This window comes from Salvelinus namaycush, unplaced genomic scaffold, assembly GCF_016432855.1.
Source record: "Salvelinus namaycush isolate Seneca unplaced genomic scaffold, SaNama_1.0 Scaffold1454, whole genome shotgun sequence".
NCBI classification, from domain to species: Eukaryota; Metazoa; Chordata; class Actinopteri; order Salmoniformes; family Salmonidae; genus Salvelinus; species Salvelinus namaycush.
This window is the reverse complement of record NW_024058180.1, coordinates 7,024-34,034: the sequence shown is the minus strand read 5'-3', so window position 1 is coordinate 34,034 and position 27,011 is coordinate 7,024. Positions and strand designations below refer to the sequence as shown.

Genomic DNA, 27,011 nt, shown 5'->3' with positions numbered 1-27,011 from the left:
AGAGAGGATGTAGTCTGTCTTCATGTTCTAGTACCCATAATACATCATGTTTTATCTACTGTCTGCAGAGGAGGTCAGAATAGAGAGGATCTAGTCTGTCTTCATGTTCTAGTACCCATAATACATCATGTTTTATCTACTGTCTACAGAGGAGGTCAGAATAGAGAGGATGTAGTCTGTCTTCATGTTCTAGTACCCATAATACATCATGTTTTATCTACTGTCTACAGAGGAGGTCAGAATAGAGAGGATGTAGTCTGTCTTCATGTTCTAGTACCCATAATACATCATGTTTTATCTACTGTCTACAGAGGAGGTCAGAATAGAGAGGATGTAGTCTGTCTTCATGTTCTAGTACACATAATACATCATGTTTTATCTACTGTCTACAGAGGAGGTCAGAATAGAGAGGATGTAGTCTGTCTTCATGTTCTAGTACCCATAATACATCATGTTTTATCTACTGTCTATAGAGGAGGTCAGAATAGAGAGGATGTAGTCTGTCTTCATGTTCTAGTACCCATAATACATCATGTTTTATCTACTGTCTACAGAGGAGGTCAGAATAGAGAGGATGTAGTCTGTCTTCATGTTCTAGTACCCATAATACATCATGTTTTATCTACTGTCTATAGAGGAGGTCAGAATAGAGAGGATGTAGTCTGTCTTCATGTTCTAGTACCCATAATACATCATGTTTTATCTACTGTCTACAGAGGAGGTCAGAATAGAGAGGATGTAGTCTGTCTTCATGTTCTAGTACCCATAATACATCATGTTTTATCTACTGTCTATAAAGGTCAGAATAGAGAGGATGTAGTCTGTCTTCATGTTCTAGTACACATAATACATCATGTTTTATCTACTGTCTGCAGAGGAGGTCAGAATAGAGAGGATGTAGTCTGTCTTCATGTTCTAGTACACATAATACATCATGTTTCATCTTCTGTCTCCAGAGGTCGTCACAATAGAGAGGGGTGAGTTGCACAACTGCATGTATTTCATTGATTTAAGTGAAAACACTTTCCTTAAAAAAAATATACTGTATGAATCTCATGATTCAATGATTTTTTAAGTGAAAACACTTTCTTTAAAAGATATATTCACTATATATTACACTGATTAACTACACTATATATTACACTATATATTACACTGATTAACTACACTATATAATACACTGATAAACTACACCATATATTACACTGATTAACTACACTATATATTACACTGGTTAACTACACTATATATTACACTGATTAACTACACTATATAATACACTGATAAACTACACCATATATTACACTGATTAACTACACTATATATTACACTGATTAACTACACTATATAATACACTGATAAACTACACTATATATTACACTGATTAACTACACTATATATTACACTGATTAACTACACTATATATTACACTGGTTAACTACACTATATATTACACTGATTAACTACACTATATATTACACTGTATATTACACTGATTAACTACACTATATATTACACTGATTAACTACACTATATATTACACTGATTAACCACACTATATATTACACTGTATATTACACTGATTAACTACATTATATATTACACTGATTAACTACACTATATATTACACTGATTAACCACACTATATATTACACTGTATATTACACTGATTAACTACACTATATATTACACTGATTAACTACAGTATATATTGCACTGATTAACCACACTATATATTACACTGTATATTACACTGATTAATTACACTATATATTACACTGTATATTACACTATATATTACACTGTATATTACACTGTATATTACACTATATATTACACTGTATATTACACTGTATATTACACTATATATTACACTGTATATTACACTGTATATTACACTATATATTACACTGTATATTACACTGTATATTACACTATATATTACACTGATTAACTACACTATATATTACACTGTATATTACACTGATTAACTACACTATATATTACACTGTATATTACACTGATTAACTACACTATATATTACACTGATTAACTACACTATATATTACACTGATTAACTACACTATATATTACACTGATTAACCACACTATATATTACACTGTATATTACACTGATTAACTACACTATATATTACACTGATTAACTACACTATATATTACACTGTATATTACACTGGTTAACTACACTATATATTACACTGATTAACTACACTATATATTACACTGTATATTACACTGATTAACTACACCATATATTACACTGATTAACTACACTATATAATACACTGATAAACTACACCATATATTACACTGATTAACTACACTATATATTACACTGATTAACTACACTATATAATACACTGATAAACTACACCATATATTACACTGATTAACTACACTATATATTACACTGATTAACTACACTATATATTACACTGATTAACTACACTATATATTGCACTGATTAACTACACTATATATTACACTATATACTAAACTGATTAACTACACTATATAATACACTGATAAACTACACCATATATTACACTGATTAACTACACTATATATTACACTGATTAACTACACTATATATTACACTGATAAACTACACTGATTAACTACACTATATATTACACTGATTAACTACAGTATATATTACACTGGTTAACTACACTATATATTACACTGATTAACTACATTATATATTACACTGATTAACTACACTATATATTACACTGATAAACTACACTGATTAACTACACTATATATTACACTGATTAACTACAGTATATATTACACTGGTTAACTACACTATATATTACACTGATTAACTACATTATATATTACACTGATTATCTACACTATATATTGCACTGATTAACTACACTATATATTACACTATATACTAAACTGATTAACTACACTATATAATACACCGATTAACTACACTATATATTACACTGATTAACCAGACTATATATACAAAAGTATGTGGACAACTGTTTAAATTAGTAGATTCTATTTCAGCCACACCCGTTGCTGACAGGTGTATAAAATCAAGCACACAGCCATGCAATCTCCATAGACAAACATTGTCAGTAGAATGGCCTTACTGAAGAGCTCAGTGACTTTCAACGTGGCACTGTCTTAGGATGCCACCTTTCCAACAAGTCAGTTCGTCAAGTTTCTGCCCTGCTAGAGCTGCCCCGGTCAAGTGTAAGTGCTGTTATTGTGGAGTGGAAACATCTTTTAGCAAAAATGTCTCAGCCGTTTAGTGGTAGGCCACAGAAGCTCACAGAATGGGACCGCCAAGTGTTGAAGGGTATAAAAATCGTCTGTCCTCGGTTGCAACACTCAGTACTGAGTTCCAAACTGCCTCTGGAAGCAACATCAGCACAATAACTGTTTGTCTGGAGCTTCATGAAATGGGTTTCCGTGGCCGAGCAGCCGCACACAAGCCTAAGATCACCATGCTCAATGCCAAGCGTCGGATGGAGTAGTGTAAAGCTCACCGCCATTGGACTCTGGACTAGTAGAAATACGTTCTCAGGAGTGATGAATCACGCTTCACCATCTGGCAGTCTGACAGATGAATCTGGGATTGGCGGATGCCAGGAGAACACTACCTTCCCCAATGCATAGTGCCAACTGTAAAGTTTGGTGGAGGAGGAATAATGGTCTGGGGCTGTTTTTCATGGTTCGGGCCCCTTAGTTCCAGTAAAGGGAAATCTAAACCTTACAGGATACAATGACATTCTAGATAATTCTGTGCTTCCAACTTTTTGGCAACAGTTTGGGGAAGGCCCTTTCCTGTTTCAGTATGACAATGTCCCTGTGCACAAAGCGAGGTCCATACAGAAATGGTTTATTGAGATCGGTGTGGAAGAACTTGACTGGCCTGCACAAAGCCCTGACCTCAACCCCATCGAACACCTTTGGGATGAATTGGAACGCCGACTGCGACCCAGGCCTAATCGCCCAGCATCAATCGATCAATCAAATGTATTTATGAAGCCCTTTTTACATCAGCCGATGTCACAAAGTGCTGTACAGAAACCCAGCCTAAAACCTCAAACAGCAAGCAATGCAGATGTAGAAGCACGGGTGCTAGGAAAAACTCCCTAGAAAGGCAGGAACCTAGGAAGAAACCTAGAGAGGAACCAGGCTCTGAGGGGTGACCAGTCCTCTATTGGCTGTACTGGCTAGACCAGAGGAACCAGGCTCTGAGGGGTGACCAGTCCTCTACTGGCTGTACAAGGTAGACCAGAGGAACCAGGCTCTGAGGGGTGACCAGTCCTCTACTGGCTGTACTGGGTAGACCAGAGGAACCAGGCTCTGAGGGGTGACCAGTCCTCTACTGGCTGTACTGGGTAGACCAGAGGAACCAGGCTCTGAGGGGTGAACAGTCCTCTACTGACTGTACTGGGTAGACCAGAGGAACCAGGCTCTGAGGGGTGACCAGTCCTCTACTGACTGTACTGGGTAGACCAGAGGAACCAGGCTCTGATGGGTGACCAGTCCTCTACTGGATAGAGAGGAACCAGGCTCTGAGAGGTGACCAGTCCTCTACTGACTGTACTGGGTAGACCAGAGGAACCAGGCTCTGAGGGGTAACCAGTCCTCTACTGACTGTACTGGGTAGACCAGAGGAACCAGGCTCTGAGGGGTAACCAGACCTCTACTGGCTGTACTGGGTAGACCAGAGGAACCAGGCTCTGAGGGGTGACCAGTCCTCTTCTGGCTGTACTGGGTAGACCAGAGGAACCAGGCTCTGAGGGGTGACCAGTCCTCTTCTGGCTGTACTGGGTAGAGAGGAACCAGGCTCTGAGGGGTGACCAGTCCTCTACTGACTGTACTGGCTAGACCAGAGGAACCAGGCTCTGAGGGGTGACCAGTCCTCTACTGGCTGTACTGGGTAGACCAGATGAACCAGGCTCTGAGGGGTGACCAGTCCTCTTCTGGATGTACTGGGTAGGACAGAGGAACCAGGCTCTGAGGGGTGACCAGTCCTCTACTGGATGTACTGGGTAGACCAGAGGAACCAGGCTCTGAGGGGTGACCAGTCCTCTACTGGCTGTACTGGGTAGACCAGAGGAACCAGGCTCTGAGGGGTTGCCAGTCCTCTTCTGGCTCTGTCAGGTGGAGATTATAATAGAACATGGCCAAGATGTTCAAATGTTCATAGATGACCAACAGGGTCAAATAATAATAATCACAGTGGTTGTAGAGGTCAGCACCTCAGGAGTAAATGTCAGTTGGCTTTTCATAGCCGATCATTAAGAGTATCTCTACCGCTCCTGCTGTCTCTTTTGAGTTGAAACCAGCAGGTCTGGGACAGGTAGCACGTCCGGTGAACAGGTCAGGGTTCCATAGCCGCAGGCAGAACAGTTGAAACTGGAGCAGCAGCACAACCAGGTGGACTGGGGACAGCAAGGAGTCATCAGGCCAGATAGTCCTGAGGCATTGTCCTAGGGCTCAGGTCCTCTGAGAGAAGAGAGAGAGGGAGACCTCACTAATGCTCTTGTGGCTGAATGGAAGCAAGTCCCCACAGCAATGTTCCAACATCTAGTGGAAAGCCTTCCCAGAATAGTGGAGGCTGTTATAGCAGCAAAGGGGGACCAACTCCATATTAATGACTTCCCAGAATAGTGGAGGCTGTTATAGCAGCAAAGGGGGACCAACTCCATATTAATGACTTCCCAGAATAGTGGAGGCTGTTATAGCAGCAAAGGGGGACCAACTCCATATTAATGTCCATGATTTTGGAATGAGATGCTCAATGAGCAGGTGTCCACATACCTTTGGTCATGTAGTGTATAAATCTCATGATTCAATGATTATTCCATTTTCACTATCTCACTATCTTTATTTAATTTTTACACCAGATGAACGACAAGAACAGCTGAGTAAGTAGTGTGTGTCTGTCTATCTTCCTGTTTGTCTGTCTGTCTGTCTGTCTGTCTGTCTGTCTGTCTGTCTGTCTGTCTGTCTGTCTGTCTGTCTGTCTGTCTGTCTGTCTGTCTGTCTGTCTGTCTGTCTGTCTGTCTGTCTGTCTGTCTGTCTGTCTGTCTGTCTGTGTTCCTGTCTGTCTGTCTATGTTCCTGTCTGGCTATGTTCCTGTCTGTCTGTCTGTCTGTCTGTCTGTCTGTCTGTCTGTCTGTCTGTCTGTCTGTCTGTCTGTCTGTCTGTCTGTCTGTCTGTCTGTCTGTCTGTCTGTCTATGTTCCAGTCTGTCTGTCTATGTACCTGTCTTCATGTTATAATACCCACAATACATCATGTTTTATCTTCTCTGTCTCCAGAGGTCGTCACAATAGAGAAGGGTGAGTTGCACAACTGCATGTATTTCATTGTTTTAAGTGAAAACACTTTCCTTGAAAATATATACAGAAAGAATCTCATGATTCAATGATTATTTAAGTGAAAAGGTCAGAATAGAGAAGATGTAGTCTGTCTTCATGTTCTAGTACCCATAATACATCATGTTTTATCTACTGTCTACAGAGGAGGTCAGAATAGAGAGGATGTAGTCTGTCTTCATGTTCTAGTACCCATAATACATCATGTTTTATCTACTGTCTACAGAGGAGGTCAGAATAGAGAGGATGTAGTCTGTCTTCATGTTCTAGTACCCATAATACATCATGTTTTATCTTCTGTCTACAGAGAATGTCACAAGAGAGAGGGGTGAGTTGCACAACTGCATGTATTTCATTGATTTAAGTGAAAACACTTTCCTTAAAAAATATATACTGTATGAATCTCATGATTCAATGATTTTTTAAGTGAAAACACTTTCTTTAAAAGATATATTCACTATATATTACTCTGATTAACTACACTATATATTACACTATATATTACACTGATAAACTACACCATATATTACACTGATTAACTACACTATATATTACACTATATACTAAACTGATTAACTACACTATATATTGCACCGATTAACTACACTATATATTACACTGATTAACTACACTATATATTACACTGATTAACTACAGTATATATTACACTGGTTAACTACACTATATATTACACTGATTAACTACATTATATATTACACTGATTATCTACACTATATACTACACTGATTAACTACACTATATATTACACTGATTAACTACACTATATATTACACTGATTAACTACACTATATATTACACTGATTAACTACACTATATATTACACTGATTAACTACACTATATATTACACTGATTAACTACACTATATATTACACTATATATTACACTGATTAACTACACTATATATTACACTGATTAACTACACTATATATTACACTGATTAACTACACTATATATTACACTGATTTACTACACTGTATATTACACATATTAACTACACTATATATTACACTGATTAACTACACTATATATTACACTGGTAAACTACACTATATATTACACTGATTAACTACACTATATATTACACTGGTTAACTACACTATATATTACACTGATTAACTACACTATATATTACACTGATTAACTACACTATATATTACACTGATTAACTACACTATATATTACACTGATTAACTACACTATATATTACACTGATTAACTACACTATATATTACACTGATTAACTACACTATATATTACACCTATTAACTACACCATATATTACACTGGTTAACGACACTATATATTACACCGATTAACTACACTATATATTATACTATATATTACACTATATATTACACTGATTAACTACACTATATATTACACCGATTAACTACACTATATATTATACTATATATTACACTATATATTACACTGATTAACTACACTATATATTACACTGATTAACTACACTATATATTACACTGATTAACTACAGTATATATTACACTTTATATTACACTGATTAACCACACTATATATTACACATATTAACTACACTATATATTACACTTTATATTACACTGATTAACCACACTATATATTACACATATTAACTACACTATATATTACACTGATTAACTACACTATATATTATACTATCTATTACACTATATATTACACATATTAACTACACTATATATTACACTTTATATTACACTGATTAACCACACTATATATTACACATATTAACTACACTATATATTACACTGATTAACTACACTATATATTACACTTTATATTACACTGATTAACCACACTATATATTACACATATTAACTACACTATATATTACACTATATATTACACTGATTAACTACACTATATATTACACTGGTTAACTACACTATATATTACACTGATTAACTACACTATATATTACACTGATTAACTACACTCTATATTACACTGCTTAACTACACTATATATTACACTGATTAACCACACTATATATTATACTGATTAACTACACTATATATTACACTTATTATTACATTGATTAACTACACTATATATTACACTGATTAACTACACTATATATTACACTGATTAACTACACTATATATTACACTGATTAACTACACTATATATTACACTGATTAACTACACTATATATTACACTGATTAACTACACTATATAGTACACTGATTAACTACACTATATATTACACTGATTAACTACACTATATATTACACTGATTAACTACACTATTTATACAAAAGTATGTGGACAACTCTTTAAATTAGTAGATTCTATTTCATCCACACCCGTTGCTGACAGGTGTATAAAATCAAGCACCCAGCCATGCAATCTCCATAGACAAACATTGTCAGTAGAATGGCCTTACTGAAGAGCTCAGTGACTTTCAACGTGGCACTGTCTTAGGATGCCACCTTTCCAACAAGTCAGTTTGTCAAGTTTCTGCCCTGCTAGAGCTGCCCCGGTCAAGTGTAAGTGCTGTTATTGTGGAGTGGAAACATCTAGGAGCAAAAATGTCTCAGCCGTTTAGTGGTAGGCCAAAGAATCTCACAGAATGGGACCGCCAAGTATTGAAGGGCGTAAAAAATCGTCTGTCCTCAGTTGCAACACTCACTACCGAGTTCCTAACTGCCTCTGGAAGCAACATCAGCACAATAACTGTTTGTCTGGAGCTTCATGAAATGGGTTTCCGTGGCCGAGCAGCCGCACACAAGCCTAAGATCACCATGCTCAATGCCAAGCGTCGGATGGAGTAGTGTAAAGCTCACCGCCATTGGACTCTGGACTAGTAGAAATACGTTCTCAGGAGTGATGAATCACGCTTCACCATCTGGCAGTCTGACAGATGAATCTGGGTTTGGCGGATGCCAGGAGAACACTACCTTCCCCAATGCATAGTGCCAAGTGTAAAGTTTGGTGGAGGAGGAATAATGGTCTGGGGCTGTTTTTCATGGTTCGGGCCCCTTAGTTCCAGTGAAGGGAAATCTAAACCTTACAGGATACAATGACATTCTAGACGATTCTGTGCTTCCAACTTTGTGGAAACAGTTTGGGGAAGGCCCTTTCCTGTTTCAGTATGACAATGTCCCTGTGCACAAAGCAAGGTCCATACAGAAATGGTTTGTTGAGATCGGTGTGGAACAACTTTACTGGCCTGCACAGAGCCCTGACCTCAAACACATCGAACACCTTTGGGATGAATTGGAACGCCGACTGCGAGTCAGGGCTAATCGCCCAGCATCAATCGATCAATCAAATGTATTTATGAAGCCCTTTTTACATCAGCCGATGTAACAAAGTGCTGTACAGAAACCCAGCCTAAAACCCCAAACAGCAAGCAATGCAGATTTAGAAGCACGGTGGCTAGGAAAAACTCCCTAGAAAGGCCAGAACCTAGGACGATGCCGAGAGAGGAACCAGGCTCTGAGGGGTGACCAGTCCTCTACAGGCTGTACTGGGTAGACCAGAGGACCCAGGGTCTGAGGGGTGACCAGTCCTCTACTGGCTGTACTGGGTAGAGAGGAACCAGGCTCTGAGGGGTGACCAGTCCTCTACTGGCTGTACTGGGTAGAGAGGAACCAGGCTCTGAGGGGTGACCAGTCCTCTACTGGCTGTACTGGGTAGACAAGAGGAACCAGGCTCTGAGGGGTGACCAGTCCACTACTGGCTGTACTGGGTAGAGAGGAACCAGGCTCTGAGGGGTCACCAGTCCTCTACTGATTGTACTGGGTAGACCAGAGGAACCAGGCTCTGAGGGGTGACCAGTCCTCTACTGGCTGTACTGGGTAGAGAGGAACCAGGCTCTGAGGGGTGACCAGTCCTCTACTGGCTGTACTGGCTAGACCAGAGGAACCAGGCTCTGAGGGGTGACCAGTCCTCTACTGGCTGTACTGGGTAGACCAGAGGAACCAGGCTCTGAGGGATGACCAGTCCTCTTCTGGCTGTACTGGGTAGACCAGAGGAACCAGGCTCTGAGGGATGACCAGTCCTCTTCTGGCTGTACTGGGTAGACCAGAGGAACCAGGCTCTGAGGGGTGACCAGTCCTCTACTGGCTGTACTGGGTAGACCAGAGGAACCAGGCTCTGAGGGGTGACCAGTCCTCTACTGGCTGTACTGGGGAGACCAGAGGAACCAGGTTCTGAGGGGTGACCAGTCCTCTTCTGGCTGTGCTGGGAAGACCAGAGGAACCAGGCTCTGAGGGGTGACCAGTCCTCTACTGGCTATACTGGGTAGAGAGGAACCAGGCTCTGAGGGGTGACCAGTCCTCTACTGGCTGTACTGGGTAGAGGAACCAGGCTCGGAGGGGTAACCAGTCCTCTACTGGCTGTACTGGGTAGAGAGGAACCAGGCTCTGAGGGGTGACCAGTCCTCTACTGGCTGTACTGGGTAGACCAGAGGAACCAGGCTCTGAGGGATGACCAGTCCTCTTCTGGCTGTACTGGGTAGACCAGAGGAACCAGGCTCTGAGGGGTGACCAGTCCTCTACTGGCTGTACTGGGTAGACCAGAGGAACCAGGCTCTGAGGGGTGACCAGTCCTCTACTGGCTGTACTGGGGAGACCAGAGGAACCAGGTTCTGAGGGGTGACCAGTCCTCTTCTGGCTGTGCTGGGAAGACCAGAGGAACCAGGCTCTGAGGGGTGACCAGTCCTCTACTGGCTGTGCTGGGTAGACCAGAGGAACCAGGTTCTGAGGGGTGACCAGTCCTCTACTGGCTGTGCCAGATGGAGTTTATAACAGAACATGGCCAAGATGTTCAAATGTTCATAGATGACCAGCAGGGTCAAATAATAATAATCACAGTGGTTGTAGAGGGTGCAGCACCTCAGGACCTCAGGAGTAAATGTCAGTTGGCTTTTCATAGCCGATCATTCGGAGTATCTCTACCGCTCCTGCTGTCTCTAGAGAGTTGAAACCAGCAGGTCTGGGACAGGTAGCACGTCCGGTGAACAGGTCAGGGTTCCATAGCCGCAGGCAGAACAGTTGAAACTGGAGCAGCAGCACAACCAGGTGGACTGGGGACAGCAAGGAGTCATCAGGCCAGATAGTCCTGAGGCATGGTCCTAGGGCTCAGGTCCTCTGAGAGAAGAGAGAGAGGGAGACCTCACTAATGCTCCTGTGGCTGATTGGAAGCAAGTCCCCACAGTAATGTTCCAACATCTAGTGGAAAGCCTTCCCAGAATAGTGGAGGCTGTTATAGCAGCAAAGGGGGACCAACTCCATATTAATGCCCATGATTTTGGAATAATATGTTCAATGAGCAGGTGTCCACATACTTTTGGTCATGTAGTGTATAAATCTCATGATTCAATGATTATTTAATTATCACTATCTCACTATCTTTATTTAATTTTTACACCAGATGGACTACAAGGAGACCTGAGTAAGTAGTGTGTGTGTCTGTCTATGTTCCTGTCTGTCTGTCTGTCTGTCTGTCTGTCTGTCTGTCTGTCTGTCTGTCTGTCTGTCTGTCTGTCTGTCTGTCTGTGTTCCTGTCTGTCTGTGTTCCTGTCTGTCTGTGTTCCTGTATGTCTGTCTATCTATGTTCCTGTCTGTCTGTCTGTCTTCCTGTCTGTCTGTGTTCCTGTCTGTCTGTCTGTCTGTCTATGTTCCTGTCTGTCTGTCTGTCTATGTTCCTGTCTGTCTGTCTGTCTGTCTATGTTCATGTATGTCTTTCTGTCTGTCTATGTTCCTGTCTGTCTGTCTGTTCCTGTCTATATTCCTGTCTGTCTGTCTATGTACCTGTCTGTCTGTCTGTCTGTCTGTCTGTCTGTCTGTCTGTCTGTCTGTCTGTCTGTCTGTCTGTCTGTCTATGTTGCTGTCTATGTTGCTGTCTGTCCATGTTCCTGTCTCTCTATGTTCCTGTCTGTCTGTGTTCCTGGCTGTCTGTCTATTTCCCTGTCTTTCTGTCTGTCTGTGTTACTGTATGTTTGTCTATCTATATATGTTCCTGTCTGTCTGTCTGTCTGTCTGTCTGTCTGTCTGTCTGTCTGTCTGTCTGTCCTTCTATGTTCCTGTATGTCTGTCTTTCTGTCTGGCTGTGTTCCTGTCTGTCTGTCTGTGTTCCTGTCTGTCTGTCTGTGTTCCTGTCTGTATGTCTATGTTCCTGTCTATGTTCCTGTCTGTCTGTCTGTCTATGTTCATGTCTGTCTGTCTATGTTCCTGTCTGTCTGTCTTCCTGTCTGTCTGTCTATGTTCCTGTCTGTCTGTTCCTGTCTGTCTGTGTCCCTGTCTGTCTATCTTCCTGTCTGTCTGTCTATTTACCTGTCTGTCTGTCTATTTATCTGTCTGTCTATTTATCTATCTGTCTGTCTATGTACCTGTCTGTCTGTCTATGTCCCTGTCTGTCTGTCTATGTTCCTGTCTGTTTGTCTATGTACCTGTCTGTCTGTCTATGTTCATGTCTGTCTGTCTATGTTCCTGTCTGTCTGTCTGTCTATGTTCCTGTCTGTCTGTTCCTGTCTGTCTGTGTTCCTGTCTGTCTATCTTCCTGTCTGTCTGTCTATGTACCTGTCTGTCTGTCTATGTTTCTGTCTGTCTGTCTATCTATGTTTCTGTCTGTCTGTCTGTCTATGTACCTGTCTGTCTGTCTGTGTATGTACCTGTCTTCATGTTCTAGTACCCATAATGCATCATGTTTTATCTTCTGTCTACAGACAAGTTCACAAGTGAGAGTGAAAAAAATATATATATACTGTATGAATCTCATGATTCAATGATTATTGATGTAGTCTGTCTTCATGTTCTAGTACCCATAATACATCATGTTTTATCTACTGTCTACAGAGGAGGTCAGAATAGAGAGGATGTAGTCTGTCTTCATGTTCTAGTACCCATAATACATCATGTTTTATCTTCTGTCTACAGAGGAGGTCAGAATAGAGAGGATGTAGTCTGTCTTCATGTTCTAGTACCCATAATACATCATGTTTTATCTACTGTCTACAGACAAGGTTAAATCAAATCAAGTTTATTTTATATAGCCCTTCGTACATCAGCTAATATCTCGAAGTGCTGTACAGAAACCCAGCCTAAAACCCCAAACAGATGTAGAAGCACGGTGGCTAGGAAAAACTCCCTAGAAAGGCCAGAACCTAGGAAGAAACCTAGAGAGGAACCAGGCTCTGAGGGGTGACCAGTCCTCTACTGGCTGTACTGGGTAGAGAGGAACCAGGCTCTGAGGGGTGACCAGTCCTCTACTGGCTGTACTGGGTAGAGGAACCAGGCTCTGAGGGGTGACCAGTCCTCTACTGGCTGTACTTGGTAGACCAGAGGAACCAGGCTCTGAGGGGTGACCAGTCCTCTACTGGCTGTACTGGGTAGAGGAACCAGGCTCTGAGGGGTGACCAGGCCTCTACTGGCTGTACTGTGTAGAACAGAGGAACCCGGCTCTGAGGGGTGACCAGTCCTCTACTGACTGTACTGGGTAGAGAGGAACCAGGCTCTGAGGGGTGACCAGTCATTTACTGGCTGTACTGGGTAGAGGAACCAGGCTCTGAGGGGTGACCAGTCCTCTACTGGCTGTACAAGGTAGACCAGAGGAACCAGGCTCTGAGAGGTGACCAGTCCTCTACTGGCTGTACTGGGTAGACCAGAGGAACCAGGCTCTGAGGGGTGACCAGTCCTCTACTGGCTGTACTGGGTAGAGGAACCAGGCTCTGAGGGGTGACCAGGCCTCTACTGGCTGTACTGTGTAGAACATAGGAACCCGGCTCTGAGGGGTGACCAGTCCTCTACTGACTGTACTGGGTAGAGAGGAACCAGGCTCTGAGGGGTGACCAGTCATTTACTGGCTGTACTGGGTAGAGGAACCAGGCTCTGAGGGGTGACCAGTCCTCTACTGGCTGTACAAGGTAGACCAGAGGAACCAGGCTCTGAGGGGTGACCAGTCCTCTACTGGCTGTACTGGGTAGACCAGAGGAACCAGGCTCTGAGGGGTGAACAGTCCTCTACTGACTGTACTGGGTAGACCAGAGGAACCAGGCTCTGAGGGGTGACCAGTCCTCTACTGACTGTACTGGGTAGACCAGAGGAACCAGGCTCTGATGGGTGACCAGTCCTCTACTGGATAGAGAGGAACCAGGCTCTGAGAGGTGACCAGTCCTCTACTGACTGTACTGGGTAGACCAGAGGAACCAGGCTATGAGGGGTGACCAGTCCTCTTCTGGCTGTACTGGGTAGAGAGGAACCAGGCTCTGAGGGGTGACCAGTCCTCTACTGGCTGTACTGGGTAGAGAGGAACCAGGCTCTGAGGGGTGACCAGTCCTCTACTGGCTGTACTGGGTAAAGAGTAACCAGACTCTGAGGGGTGACCAATCCTCTACTGGATGTACTGGGTAGACCAGAGGAACCAGGCTCTGAGGGGTGACCAATCCTCTACTGGATGTACTGGGTAGACCAGAGGAACCAGGCTCTGAGGGGTGACCAGTCCTCTACTGGCTGTACTGGGTAGACCAGAGGAACCAGGCTCTGAGGGGTGGCCAGTCCTCTTCTGGCTCTGCCAGGTGGAGTTTATAACAGAACATGGCCAAGATGTTCAAATGTTCATAGATGACCAACAGGGTCAAATAATAATAATCACAGTGGTTGTAGAGGTCAGCACCTCAGGAGTAAATGTCAGTTGGCTTTTCATAGCCGATCATTAAGAGTATCTCTACCGCTCCTGCTGTCTCTAGAGAGTTGAAACCAGCAGGTCTGGGACAGGTAGCACGTCCAATGAACAGGTCAGGGTTCCATAGGCAGAACAGTTGAAACTGGAGCAGCAGCACAACCAGGTGGACTGGGGACAGCAAGGAGTCATCAGGCCAGATAGTCCTGAGGCATGGTCCTAGGGCTCAGGTCCTCTGAGAGAAGAGAGAGAGGGAGACCTCACTAATGCTCTTGTGGCTGAATGGAAGCAAGTCCCCACAGCAATGTTCCAACATCTAGTGGAAAGCCTTCCCAGAATAGTGGAGGCTGTTATAGCAGCAAAGGGGGACCAACTCCATATTAATGACTTCCCAGAATAGTGGAGGCTGTTATAGCAGCAAAGGGGGACCAACTCCATATTAATGACTTCCCAGAATAGTGGAGGCTGTTATAGCAGCAAAGGGGGACCAACTCCATATTAATGACTTCCCAGAATAGTGGAGGCTGTTATAGCAGCAAAGGGGGACCAACTCCATATTAATGACTTCCCAGAATAGTGGAGGCTGTTATAGCAGCAAAGGGGGACCAACTCCATATTAATGCCTTCCCAGAATAGTGGAGGCTGTTATAGCAGCAAAGGGGGACCAACTCCATATTAATGACTTCCCAGAATAGTGGAGGCTGTTATAGCAGCAAAGGGGGACCAACTCCATATTAATGACTTCCCAGAATAGTGGAGGCTGTTATAGCAGCAAAGGGGGACCAACTCCATATTAATGACTTCCCAGAATAGTGGAGGCTGTTATAGCAGCAAACGGGGACCAACTCCATATTAAAGCCTTCCCAGAATAGTGGAGGCTGTTATAGCAGCAAAGGGGGACCAACTCCATATTAATGACTTCCCAGAATAGTGGAGGCTGTTATAGCAGCAAAGGGGGACCAACTCCATATTAATGACTTCCCAGAATAGTGGAGGCTGTTATAGCAGCAAAGGGGGACCAACTCCATATTAATGCCCATGATTTTGGAATGAGATGTTCAATGAGCAGGTGTCCACATACTTTTGGTCATGTAGTGTATAAATCTCATGATTCAATGATTATTCAATTTTCACTATCTCACTATCTGTATTTAATTTTTACACCAGATGGACTACAAGAACAGCTGAGTAAGTAGTGTGTGTCTGTCTGTGTTCCTGTCTGTCTGTCTATGTCCCTGTCTGTCTGTCTATGTTCCTGTCTGTCTGGCTATGTTCCTGTCTGGCTATGTTCCTGTCTGGCTATGTTCCTGTCTGGCTATGTTCCTGTCTGGCTATGTTCCTGTCTGGCTATGTTCCTGTCTGGCTATGTTCCTGTCTGTCTATGTTCCTGTCTGTCTATGTTCCTGTCTGTCTATGTTCCTGTCTGTCTATGTTCCTGTCTGTCTATGTTCCTGTCTGTCTATGTTCCTGTCTGTCTATGTTCCTGTCTGTCTGTCTGTCTGTCTGTCTGTCTGTCTGTCTGTCTGTCTGTCTGTCTGTCTGTCTGTCTGTCTGTCTGTCTGTCTGTCTGTCTGTCTGTCTATGTTCCTGTGTGTCTGTGTTCCTGCCTGTCTGTGTTCCTGTCTGTCTGTCTATGTACCTGTCTTCATGTTATAATACCCACAATACATCATGTTTTATCTTCTCTGTCTCCAGAGGTCGTCACAATAGAGAGGGGTGAGTTGCACAACTGCATGTATTTCATTGTTTTAAGTGAAAACACTTTCCTTGAAAATATATACAGAAAGAATCTCATGATTCAATGATTATTTAAGTGAAAAGGTCAGAATAGAGAGGATGTAGTCTGTCTTCATGTTCTAGTACCCATAATGCATCATGTTTTATCTACTGTCTACAGAGGAGGTCAGAATAGAGAGGATGTAGTCTGTCTTCATGTTCTAGTACCCATAATACATCATGTTTTATCTACTGTCTACAGAGGAGGTCAGAATAGAGAGGATGTAGTCTGTCTTCATGTTCTAGTACCCATAATACATCATGTTTTATCTACTGTCTATAGAGGAGGTCAGAATAGAGAGGATGTAGTCTGTCTTCATGTTCTAGTTCCCATAATACATCATGTTTTATCTTCTGTCTACAGAGAATGTCACAAGAGAGAGGGGTGAGTTGCACAACTGCATGTATTTCATTGATTTAAGTGAAAACACTTTCCTTAAAAAAAATATACTGTATGAATCTCATGATTCAATGATTTTTTTAAGTGAAAACACTTTCTTTAAAAAATATATTCACTATATATTACACTGATTAACTACACTATATATTACACTATATATTACACTGATTAACTACACTATATAATACACTGATAAACTACACCATATATTACACTGATTAACTACACTATATAGTACACTGATTAACTACACTATATATTACACTGATTAACTACACTATATATTACACTGATTAACTACACTATATATTACACTGATTAACTACATTATATATTACACTGATTAACTACACTATATATTGCACTGATTAACTACACTATATATTACACTATATACTAAACTGATTAACTACACTATATATTACACTGATTAACTACACTCTATATTACACTGCTTAACTACACTATATATTACACTGATTAACTACACTATATATTACACAGGTTAACTACACTATATATTACACTGATTAACTACACTATATATTATACTGATTAACTACACTATATATTACACTGATTAACTACACTATATATTACACTGATTAACTACACTATATATTACACTGATTAACTACACTATATATTACACTGATTAACTACACTATATATTACACTGATTAACCACACTATATATACAAAAGTATGTGGACAACACTTTAAATTAGTAGATTCTATTTCAGCCACACCCGTTGCTGACAGGTGTATAAAATCAAGCACACAGCCATGCAATCTCCATAGACAAACATTGTCAGTAGAATGGCCTTACTGAAGAGCTCAGTGACTTTCAACGTGGCACTGTCTTAGGATGCCACCTTTCCAACAAGTCAGTTGGTCAAGTTTCTGCCCTGCTAGAGCTGCCCCGGTCAAGTGTAAGTGCTGTTATTGTGGAGTGGAAACATCTTTTAGCAAAAATGTCTCAGCCGTTTAGTGGTAGGCCACAGAAGCTCACAGAATGGGACCGCCAAGTGTTGAAGGGTATAAAAATCGTCTGTCCTCGGTTGCAACACTCAGTACTGAGTTCCAAACTGTCTCTGGAAGCAACATCAGCACAATAACTGTTTGTCTGGAGCTTCATGAAATGGGTTTCCGTGGCCGAGCAGCCGCACACAAGCCTAAGATCACCATGCTCAATGCCAAGCGTCGGATGGAGTAGTGTAAAGCTCACCGCCATTGGACTCTGGACTAGTAGAAATACGTTCTCAGGAGTGATGAATCACGCTTCACCATCTGTTAGTCTGACAGATTAATCTGGGTTTGGCGGATGCCAGGAGAACACTACCTTCCCCAATGCATAGTGCCAACTGTAAAGTTTGGTGGAGGAGGAATAATGGCCTGGGGCTGTTTTTCATGGTTCGGGCCCCTTAGTTCCAGTGAAGGGAAATCTTAACACTACAGCATACAATGACATTCTAGACGATTCTGTGCTTCCAACTTCGTGGCAACAGTTTGGGGAAGGCCCTTTCCTCTTTCATGTCAATGCCCCTATGCACAAAGCGAGGTCCATACAGAAATGGTTTGTTGAGATCGGTGTGGAAGAACTTGACTGGCCTGCACAAAGCTCTGACCTCAACCCCATCGAACACCTTTGGGTTGAATTGGAACGACGACTGCGAGCCAGGCCTAATCGCCCAACATCAATCGATCAATCAAATGTATTTATGAAGCCCTTTTTACATCAGCCGATGTCACAAAGTGCTGTACAGAAACCCAGCCTAAAACCTCAAACAGCAAGCAATGCAGATGTAGAAGCACGGGTGCTAGGAAAAACTCCCTAGAAAGGCAGGAACCTAGGAAGAAACCTAAAGAGGAACCAGGCTCTGAGGGGTGACCAGTCCTCTATTGGCTGTACTGGCTAGACCAGAGGAACCAGGCTCTGAGGGGTGACCAGTCCTCTACTGGCTGTACAAGGTAGACCAGAGGAACCAGGCTCTGAGGGGTGACCAGTACTCTACTGGCAGTACTGGGTAGACCAGAGGAACCAGGCTCTGAGGGGTGAACAGTCTTCTACTGACTGTACTGGGTAGACCAGAGGAACCAGGCTCTGAGGGGTGACCAGTCCTCTACTGACTGTACTGGGTAGACCAGAGGAACCAGGCTCTGATGGGTGACCAGTCCTCTACTGGATAGAGAGGAACCAGGCTCTGAGAGGTGACCAGTCCTCTACTGACTGTACTGGGTAGACCAGAGGAACCAGGCTCTGAGGGGTGACCAGTCCTCTTCTGGCTGTACTGGGTAGAGAGGAACCAGGCTCTGAGGGGTGACCAGTCCTCTACTGACTGTACTGGCTAGACCAGAGGAACCAGGCTCTGAGGGGTGACCAGTCCTCTACTGGCTGTACTGGGTAGACCAGATGAACCAGGCTCTGAGGGGTGACCAGTCCTCTTCTGGATGTACTGGGTAGACCAGAGGAACCAGGCTCTGAGGGGTGACCAATCCTCTACTGGATGTACTGGGTAGACCAGAGGAACCAGGCTCTGAGGGGTGACCAATCCTCTACTGGATGTACTGGGTAGACCAGAGGAACCAGGCTCTGAGGGGTGGCCAGTCCTCTTCTGGCTCTGCCAGGTGGAGTTTATAACAGAACATGGCCAAGATGTTCAAATGTTCATAGATGACCAACAGGGTCAAATAATAATAATCACAGTGGTTGTAGAGGTCAGCACCTCAGGAGTAAATGTCAGTTGGCTTTTCATAGCCGATCATTAAGAGTATCTCTACCGACTTCCCAGAATAGTGGAGGCTGTTATAGCAGCAAAGGGGGACCAACTCCATATTAATGACTTCCCAGAATAGTGGAGGCTGTTATAGCAGCAAAGGGGGACCATCTCCATATTAATGTCCATGATTTTGGAATGAGATGCTCAATGAGCAGGTGTCCACATACCTTTGGTCATGTAGTGTATAAATCTTATGATTCAATGATTATTCCATTTTCACTATCTTTATTTAATTTTTACACCAGATGAACGACAAGAACAGCTGAGTAAGTAGTGTGTGTCTGTCTATGTTCCTGTCTGTCTATGTTCCTGTCTGTCTGTCTGTCTGTCTGTCTGTCTGTCTGTCTGTCTGTCTGTCTGTCTGTCTGTCTGTCTGTCTGTCTGTCTGTCTGTCTGTCTGTCTGTCTATGTTCCAGTCTGTCTGTCTATGTACCTGTCTTCATGTTATAATACCCACAATACATCATGTTTTATCTTCTCTGTCTCCAGAGGTCGTCACAATAGAGAAGGGTGAGTTGCACAACTGCATGTATTTCATTGTTTTAAGTGAAAACACTTTCCTTGAAAATATATACAGAAAGAATCTCATGATTCAATGATTATTTAAGTGAAAAGGTCAGAATAGAGAGGATGTAGTCTGTCTTCATGTTCTAGTACCCATAATACATCATGTTTTATCTACTGTCTATAGAGGAGGTCAGAATAGAGAGGATGTAGTCTGTCTTCATGTTCTAGTACCCATAATACATCATGTTTTATCTACTGTCTACAGAGGAGGTCAGAATAGAGAGGATGTAGTCTGTCTTCATGTTCTAGTACCCATAATACATCATGTTTTATCTACTGTCTATAGAGGAGGTCAGAATAGAGAGGATGTAGTCTGTCTTCATGTTCTAGTACCCATAATACATCATGTTTTATCTACTGTCTACAGAGGAGGTCAGAATAGAGAGGATGTAGTCTGTCTTCATGTTCTAGTACCCATAATACATCATGTTTTATCTACTGTCTATAGAGGAGGTCAGAATAGAGAGGATGTAGTCTGTCTTCATGTTCTAGTACCCATAATACATCATGTTTTATCTACTGTCTACAGAGGAGGTCAGAATAGAGAGGATGTAGTCTGTCTTCATGTTCTAGTACCCATAATACATCATGTTTTATCTACTGTCTACAGAGGAGGTCAGAATAGAGAGGATGTAGTTTGTCTTCATGTTCTAGTACCCATAATGCATCATTTTTTATCTTCTGTCTACAGACAAGGTCACAAGAGAGAAGGGTGAGTTGCACAACTGCATGTATTTCATTGATTTAAGTGAAAACACTTTCCTTAAAACATATATACACTATATATTACACTGGTTAACTATACTATATATAACACTGATTAACTACACTATATATTATACTGATTAACTACACTATATATTACACAGGCTAACTACACTATATATTACACTGATTAAATACACTATATATTACACTGATTAATATACACTATATATTACACTGATTAACTACACTATATATTACACTGATTAACTACACTATATATTACACTGATTAACTACACTATATAGTACACAGATTAACTACACTATATAGTACACAGATTAACTACACTATATAGTAAACTGATTAACTACACTATATATTATACTATATATTACACTATATCATTTCACTGATTAACTACACTATATATTACACTGATTAACTACACTATATAGTACACTGATTAACTACAATATATATTACACTGATTAACTACACTATATATTACACTGATTAACTACACTATATATTACACTGGTTAACTACACTATATATTACACTGATTAACTACACTATATATTACACTATATATTACACTGGTTAACTACACTATATATTACACTGATTAACTACACTATATATTACACTGATTAACTACACTATATATTATACTGATTAACTACACTATATAGTACACTGATTAACTACAGTATATATTACACTGCTTAACTACACAATATATTACACGGGTTAACTACACTATATATTATACTATATATTACACTATATCATTTCACTGATTAACTACACTATATATTACACTGATTAACCACACTATATATTACACATATTAACTACACTTTATATTACACTGATTAACTACACTATATATTACACTGCCTAACTACACTATATAGTACACTGATTAACTACACTATATATCACACTGGTTAACTACACTATATATTACACTGATTAACTACACTATATATTACACCGATTAACTACACTATATATTATACTATATATTACACTATATCATTTCACTGATTAACTACACTATATATTACACTGATTAACCACACTATATATTACACATATTAACTACACTTTATATTACACTGATTAACTACACTATATATTACACTGCCTAACTACACTATATAGTACACTGATTAACTACACTATATATCACACTGGTTAACTACACTATATATTACACTGATTAACTACACTATATATTACACTATATATTACACTGATTAACTACACTATATATTACACTGATTAACCACACTATATATTACACTGATTAACCACACTATATATTACACTATATATTACACTGATTAACTACACTATATATCACACTGATTTACTACAATATATATTACACTGATTAACTACACTATATATTATACTGATTTACTACACTATATATTACACTGATTTACTACACTATATATTACACATATTAACTACACTATATATTACACTGATTAACCACACTATATATTACACTGATTAACCACACTATATATTACACTGATTAACTACACTATATATTACACTGATTAACTACACTATATATTACACTGATTAACTACACTATATATTACACTGATTAACTACACTATATATTACACTGATTAACTACACTATATATTACACTGGTTAACTACACTATATATTACACTGATTAACTACACTATATATTACACTGATTAACTACACTATATATTACACTATATATTACACTGATTAACTAAACTATATATTACACTGATTAACCACACTATATATTACACTGATTAACCACACTATATATTACACATATTAACTACACTATATATTACACTGATTAACCACACTATATATTACACTGATTAACCACACTATATATTACACTATATATTACACTGATTAACTACACTATATATTACACTGATTAACCACACTATATATTACACATATTAACTACACTATATATTACACTTTATATTACACTGATTAACTACACTATATATTACACTGATTAACTACACTATGTATTACACTGCCTAACTACACTATATAGTACACTGATTAACTACACTATATATTACACTGATTAACTACACTATATATTACACTGATTAACTACACTATATATTACACTGATTAACTACACTATATATTACACTGCCTAACTACACTATATATTACACTGATTAACTACACTATATATTACACTGATTAACTACACTATATATTACACTGATTAACTACACTATATATTACACTGATTAACTACACTATATATTACACTGATTATCTACACTATATATTACACTGATTATCTACACTATATTTTACACTGATTAACTACACTATATATTACACTGATTAACTACACTATATATTAAACTGATTAACTACACTATATATACAAAAGTATGTGGACAACTCTTTAAATTAGTAGATTCTATTTCAGCCACACCCGTTGCTGACAGGTGTAAAAAATCAAGCACACATCCATGCAATCTCCATAGACAAACATTGTCAGTAGAATGGCCTTACTGAAGAGGTCAGTGACTTTCAATGTGGCACTGTCTTAGGATGCCACCTTTCCAACAAGTTTCTGCCTTGCTAGAGCTGCCCCGGTCAAGTGTAAGTGCTGTTATTGTGGAGTGGAAACATCTAGGAGCAAAAATGTCTCAGCCGTTTAGTGGTAGGCCACAGAATCTCACAGAATGGGACCGCCAAGTATTGAAGGGTGTAAAAATCGTCTGTCCTCGGTTGCAACACTCACTACCGAGTTCCTAACTGCCTCTGGAAGCAACATCAGCACAATAACTGTTTGTCTGGAGCTTCATGAAATGGGTTTCCATGGCCGAGCAGCCGCACACAAGCCTACGATCACCATGCTCAATGCCAAGCGTTGGGTGGAGTGGTGTAAAGCTCACCGCCATTGGACTCTGGACTAGTAGAAATACGTTCTCAGGAGTGATGAATCACGCTTCACCATCTGGCAGTCCGACTATTGAATCTGGGTTTGGCGGATGCCAGGAGAACACTACCTTCCCCAATGCATAGTGCCAACTGTAAAGTTTGGTGGAGGAGGAATAATGGTCTGGCCCCTTAGTTCCAGTGAAGGGAAATCTTAACTCTAAAGCATACAACAACATTCTAGATGATTCTGTGTTTTCAACTTTGTGGCAACAATTTGGGGACTACCCTTTCCTGTTTCAGCATGACAATGATCCCATGCACAAAGCGAGGTCCATGCAGAAATGGTTTGTTGAGATCGGTTGTGGAAGAACTTGACTGGCCTGCACAGAGCCCTGATCTCAACCCCATCGAACATCATTGGGATGAATTTGAAACGCCGACTGCGAACCAGGCCTAATCGCCCAGCATCAATCGATCAATCAAATGTATTTATGAAGCCCTTTTTACATCAGCCGATGTCACAAAGTACTGTACAGAAACACAGCCTAAAACCCCAAACAGCAAGCAATGCAGATGTAGAAGCACGGTGGCTAGGAAAAACTCCCTAGAAAGGCCAGAAGCTAGGACGATGCCTAGAGAGGAACCAGGCTCTGAGAGGTGACCAGTCCTCTACTGGCTGTACTGTGTAGAACAGAGGAACCAGGCTCTGAGGGGTGACCAGTCCTGTACTGACTGTACTGGGTAGAGAGGAACCAGGCTCTGAGGGGTGACCAGTCCTCTACTGGCTGTACAAGGTAGACCAGAGGAACCAGGCTCTGAGGGGTGACCAGTCCTCTTCTGGCTGTACTGGGTAGACCAGAGGAACCAGGCTCTGAGGGGTGACCAGTCCTCTTCTGGCTGTACTGGGTAGAGAGGAACCAGGCTCTGAGGGGTGACCAGTCCTCTACTGACTGTACTGGCTAGACCAGAGGAACCAGGCTCTGAGGGTTGACCAGTCCTCTACTGGCTGTACTGGGTAGAGAGGAACCAGGCTCTGAGGGGTGACCAGTCCTCTTCTGGCTGTACTGGGTAGATCAGAGGAACCAGGCTCTGAGGGGTGACCAGTCCTCTACTGGCTGTACTGGGTAGACCAGAGGAACCAGGCTCTGAGGGGTGACCAGTCCTCTTCTGGCTCTGTCAGGTGGAGATTATAACAGAACATGGCCAAGATGTTCAAATGTTCATAGATGACCAGTAGGGTCAAATAATAATAATCACAGTGGTTGTAGAGGGTGCAACAGGTCAGCACCTCAGGAGTAAATGTCAGTTGGCTTTTCATAGCCGATCATTCTGAGTATCTCTACCGCTCCTGCTGTCTCTAGAGAGTTGAAAACAGCAGGTCTGGGACAGGTAGCACGTCCAATGAACAGGTCAGGGTTCCATAGCCGCAGGCAGAACAGTTGAAACTGGAGCAGCAGCACAACCAGGTGGACTGGGGACAGCAAGGAGTCATGAGGCCAGATAGTCCTGAGGCATGGTCCTAGGGCTCAGGTCCTCTGAGAGAAGAGAGAGAGGGAGACCTCACTAATGCTCTTGTGGCTGAATGGAAGCAAGTCCCCACAGCAATGTTCCAACATCTAGTGGAAAGCCTTCCCAGAATAGTGGAGGCTGTTATAGCAGCAAAGGGGGACCAACTCCATATTAATGACTTCCCAGAATAGTGGAGGCTGTTATAGCAGCAAAGGGGGACCAACTCCATATTAATGCCCATGATTTTGGAATAATATGTTCAATGAGCAGGTGTCCACATACGTTTGGCCATGTAGTGTATAAATCTCATGATTCAATGATTATTTAATTATCACTATCTCACTATCTTTATTTAATTTTTACACCAGATGGACTACAAGGAGACCTGAGTAAGTAATGTGTCTGTCTATCTGTGTTCCTGTCTGTGTTTCTGTCTGTCTGTCTGTCTGTCTGTCTGTCTGTCTGTCTGTCTGTCTGTCTGTCTGTCTGTCTGTCTGTCTGTCTGTCTGTCTGTCTGTCTGTCTATGTTCCTGTGTGTCTGTGTTCCTGCCTGTCTGTGTTCCTGTCTGTCTGTCTGTCTGTCTGTCTATGTTCCTGTCTGTCTGTCTATGTTCCTGTCTGTCTGTCTGTCTGTCTATGTACCTGTCTATCTGTCTGTCTGTCTATGTTGCTGTCTGTCTGTCTGTCTGTCTATGTTGCTGTCTGTCTGTCTGTCTGTCTATCTATGTTGCTGTCTGTCCATGTTCCTGTCGGTCTATGTACCTGTCTGTCTATGTTCCTGTCTGTCTGTCTATTTCCCTTTCTTTCTGTCTGTCTGTGTTACTGTATGTCTGTATTTATATGTTCCTGTCTGTCTGTCTGTCTGTCTGTCTGTCTGTCTGTCTGTCTGTCTGTCTGTCTGTCTGTCTGTCTGTCTGTCCTTCTATGTTCCTGTATGTCTGTCTTTCTGTCTGTTGTGTTCCTGTCTATCTATGTTCCTGTCTGTCTGTCTGTCTGTCTGTCTGTCTGTCTGTCTGTCTGTCTGTCTGTCTGTCTGTCTGTCTGTCTGTCTTTCTGTCTGTCTGTCTGTCTGTCTGTCTGTCTGTCTGTCTGTCTGTGTTCCTGTCTGTCTATGTTCTGTCTGTCTGTCTGTCTGTCTGTCTGTCTGTCTGTCTGTCTGTCTGTCTGTCTGTCTGTCTGTCTGTCTGTCTGTCTATGTTCCTGTCTGTCTATGTACCTGTCTTTATGTTCTAGTACCCATAATGCATCATGTTTTATCTTCTGTCTACAGAGAAGGTCACAAGAGAGAAGGGTGA

The 27,011-nt window shown here is 41.3% G+C and overlaps 1 long non-coding RNA gene across 1 annotated transcript; it reads left to right on the top strand.

Annotated features, from left to right (window-relative positions):
- The first annotated feature begins 5,905 nt into the window (after window positions 1-5,905).
- Window positions 5,906-27,011, top strand: LOC120036729. Its single transcript, XR_005474619.1, has 5 exons — window positions 5,906-5,927; window positions 6,323-6,343; window positions 16,741-16,761; window positions 26,085-26,105; window positions 26,987-27,011. It is a non-coding gene; the product is annotated as an uncharacterized LOC120036729 (long non-coding RNA).